Here is a 4,837-nt window from a genome sequence, read left to right as displayed (position 1 = left end):
ACTACAAAAACATGCCAAATTTTAAAGACCATTGACACTATGGAAAAAAACCTGCATCAATTAACGGGCAAAATAACCAGCTAGCATCATAATGACAGGATCAAATTCACATGTAACAACACTAACCTTAAATGTAAATGGGCTAAATGTCCCAATTAAAAGACACAGACGGGCAAATTGGATAAAGAATCAATACCCACAGGTGTGCTGTATTCAGGAGAACCATCTCACGTGCAAAGACACACATTGGCTCAAAATAAAGGGATGGAGGAATATCTATCAAGCAAATGGAAAGAAAAGAAAAAAAAAAGCAAGGGTTGCAATCCTGGTTTCTGATAAAACAGACTTTAAACCAACAAATATCAAAAGAGACAAGGCTGTTACATAATGATAAAGGGATCAATGCAACAAGAGGAACTAACTATCCTAAATATATATGCAGCCAATACAGGAGGAACCCAGATTTATAAAGCAAGTTCTTAGAGACCTACAAAGAGACTTAGACTCCCACACAATAATAGTGGGAGACTTTAACACCCCACTGTCAATATTAGACAGATCAACAAGACAGAGAATTAACAAGGATATCCAGGAATTGAACTCAGCTCTGCACCAAGTGTACCTAATAGACATCTACAGAACTCTACACCCCAAATCAACAGAATATACAGTCTTCTCAGTGCCACGTCACACTTATTCTAAAATTGAGCATATAATTGGAAGTAAAACACTCATCAGCAGATGTAAAAGAACAGAAATCACAACAAACTGTTCCTCAGAATATAGTACATTCAAATTAGAACTCAAGATTAGGAAACCCACTCAAAACTGCACAACCTCATGGAAACTGAACAACCTGCTCCTGAATGACTACTGGGTAAATAATGAAATGAAGGCAGAAATAAAGACTTTCTTTGAAACCAACGAGAACAAAGACACAACATATCAGAATCTCTGGGAAACATATAAAGCAGTGTGCAGTGGGAAATTTATAGCACTAAATGCCTGCAAGAGAAAGCAGGAAAGATCTAAAATTGACACCCTAACATCAAAATTGAAAGAACTAGAGAAGCAAGAGCAAATAAATTCAAAACCTAGCAGAAGACAAGAAATAACTAAGATCAGAGCAGAACTTAAGGAGATAGAGACACAAAAAACCCTTCAAAAAATCGTTGAACCCAGGAACAGTTTTATTGAAAAGATAAACAAAATTGACCACTAGCCAGACTAATAAAGAAGAAAAAAGAGAAGAATCAAATAGATGCAATAAAAAATGATAAAGGGGGTATCACCACTGATCCCACAGAAATACAAACCACCATCAGAGAATGCTATAAATTCCTCTATGCAAATCAACTAGAAAATCGAGACTGAACACATACACGCTTCCAAGACTAAACCAGGAAGAAGTCAAATCTCTGAATAGACCAATAACAGGTTCTGAAATTGAGGCAATAATTAATAGCCTACAAACCAAAAAGTCCAGGACAAGACACATCCACAGCAGAATTCTACCAGAGGTACAAAGAGGAACTGGTACCATTCCTTCTGAAACTATTCCAATCAATAGAAAAAGAGGGAATCCTCCTTAACTCATTTTATGAGGCCAGCATCATCCTGATACCAAAACCTAGCAGACACACACACACACACACACACACACACACACACACAAAATTTTAGGCCAATATCCTTGATGAACACTGATGTGAAAATCCTCAGTAAAACACTGGCAAACTGAATCCAGCAGCACATCAAAAAGCTGATCCACTATGATCAAATTGGCTTTATCCCTGGGATGCAAGGCTGGTTCAACATACACAAATCAATAAATGTAATCCATCACATACACAGAACCAACAACAAAAACCACATTATCTCAATAGATGCAGAAAAGGCCTTTGACAAAATTCAAAATCCCTTCATGCTAAAAACTCTCAATAAACTAGGTAGTGATGGAACATATCTCAATATAATAAGAGCTATTTATGACAAACAAACAGCCAATATCATACTGAATGGGCAAAAACTGCAAACATTCCCTCTGAAAACTGGCAAAGGCAAGGATACCCTCTCTTAACACTCCTATTCAACATAGTATTGGAAGTTCTGGTTAGGGTGATTAGGCAAGGGAAAGAAATAAAGGGTATTCAATTAGGAAAAGAGGAAGTCAAATTGTCTCTGTTTGCAGATGACATGATTGTATATTAGAAAACCCCATTGTCTTAGCCCAAAATCTCCTTAAGCTGATAAGTAACTTCAAAAAAGTCTCGGGATACAAAATCAATGTGCAAAAATCACAAGCATTCCCATACACCAAGAGCAGACAAACAGAGAGCCAAATCATGAGTGAACTCCCATTCACAATTGCGACAAAGAAAATAAAATACCTAGGAACCCAAATTACAAGGGATGTGAAGGATCTCTTCAAGGAGAACTACAAACCACTGCTTAAGGAAATAAGAGGACACAAACAAATGGAAGAACATTCCATCCTCATTTATAGGAAGAATCAATATCATGAAAATGGCCATACTGCCCAAAGTAATTTATAGATTCAGTGCTATCCCTATCAAGATACCATTGCCTTTCTTCACAGAATTGGAAAGAAACTAATTTAAATTTCATATGGAACCAAAAAAGAGCCTGCATAACCAAGACAATCCTAAGCAAAAAGAACAAAGCTGGAGGCATCATACTATCTGACTTCAAACTATACTACAAGGCTACAGTAACCAAAACAGTATGGTACTGGTACCAAAAGAGATATATAGACCAATGGAACGGAACAGAGGCTTCAGAAATAACACCACACATCTACAACCATCTGATCTTTGACAAATCTGACAAAAACAAGAAATGGGGAGAGGATTCCCTATTTTATAACTGGTGCTAGGAAAACTGCCTAGCCATATTCAAAAAAGCTGAAACTGGACCCTTTCTTTACACCTTATGTAAACATTAACTCAAGATGCATTAAAGACTGAAATGTAAGACTTAAAACCATAAAAACCCTAGAAGAAAACCTAGGCAATACCATTCAAGACATAGGCATGGGCAAAGACTTCATGACTAAAACACCAAAAGCAATGACCACAAAAGCCAAAATTGGCAAATGGGATCTAACTAAACTAAAGAGCTTATGCACTGCAAAAGAAACTATCAGCAGAGTGAATAGACAACCTACAGAATGGGAGAAAATTTTTGCAATCTATCCATCTGTTAAAGGTCTATTATCCAGAATCTACCAAAAAAAAAAAAAAGAAAAGAAAAGAAAAAAAGCTACCCTATCAAAAAGTGGGTGAAGGATATGAACAGACACTTCTCAAAAGAAGACATTTATGCAGCCAACAAACTCATGAAAAAATGCTCATCATCACTGGTCATTAGAGAAATCCAATTAAAACCATAATGAGATACAATCTCATGCCAGTTAGAATGGCAATCATTAAAAGGTCAGGAAACAACAGATGATGGAGAGGATGTGGAGAAATAAGAATGCTTTTACACTATTGGTGGGAGTGTACATTAATTCAATCACTGTGAAAGACGGTGTGGCAACTCCTCAAGGATCGAGAACTAGAAATACCATTTGACCCAGCAATCCCATTACTCGGTACATACCCAAAGGATTATAAATCATTCTACTATAAAGACACATGAACACGTATGTTTATTGCAGCACTGTTCACAATAGCAAACTCTTGGAACTAACCCAACTGCCCATCAATGATAGACTGGATAAAGAATATGTGGCACATATACACCATGGAATACTATACAGCCATAAAAAAGGATGAGTTCATGTCCTTTGCAAGGACATGGATGAAACTGGAAACCATCATTCTCAGGAAAGTAACACAAGAAGAGAAAACCAAACACCACATGTTCTCACTCATAAGTGGGAGTTGAACAATGAGAACACATGGACACAGGGAGGGGAACATCACACACTGGGGCCTGTTGGGGGGTGGGGCGCTGGTGGATGGATAGCATTAGTAGAAACACCTAATATAAATGACAAGTCGATGAGTGCAGCAAAGCAACATGGCATATGTATACCTATGTAACAAACCTGCACATTTTGCACATGTACCACAGAAAATAAAGTATAATAAAAAAAATCTTTAAAGAGGTTTACTTTAAAAAGAGTAAATTTTGAGGGGGCAGAGCAAGATGGCCGAATAGGAACAGCTCCAGTCTCCAACTCCCAGCATGAGCAACACAGAAGACAGGTGATTTCTGCATTTTCAACTGAGATATTGGGTTCATCTCACTAGGGAGTGTGGGACAATCGGTGCTGGTCAGCTGCTGCAGCCAGACCAGTGAGAGCTGAAGCAGGGTGAGCCATCGCCTCACCTGGAAAGTGCAAGGGGGAAGGGAATCCCTTTTGCTAGCCAGGGGAACTGAGACACACGACACCTGGAAAATCGGGTAACTCCCACCCCAATACTGCGCTTTACCGAGGATCTTAGCAAATGGGCACACCAGGAGATTATATCCTACACCTGGCCATGAGGGTCTCACGCCCACGGAGCCTCCCTCATTGCTAGCACAGCAGTCTGCTATCTAACGGCAAGGCAGCAGCGAGGCTGGGGGAGGGGTGCCCACCATTGCTGAGGCTTAAGTAGGTAAACAAAGCCACTGGGAAGATCAAACTGGGTGGAGCTCACAGCAGCTCAAGGAGTCCTGCCTGTCTCTGTAGACTCCACCTCTGGGGACAGGACACAGCTAAACAACAACAACAACAACAACAACAACAAGCAGCTGAAACCTCTGCAGACGCAAACGACTCTGTCTGACAGCTATGAAGAGAGCAGTGGATCTCCCAACACGG

This window comes from Mandrillus leucophaeus, unplaced genomic scaffold (assembly GCF_000951045.1).
Source record: "Mandrillus leucophaeus isolate KB7577 unplaced genomic scaffold, Mleu.le_1.0 Scaffold1429, whole genome shotgun sequence".
In the NCBI taxonomy this organism is placed as follows: domain Eukaryota; kingdom Metazoa; phylum Chordata; class Mammalia; order Primates; family Cercopithecidae; genus Mandrillus; species Mandrillus leucophaeus.
The sequence above is the reverse complement of the archived record's forward strand: the minus strand, read 5'-3'. Positions refer to the sequence as shown.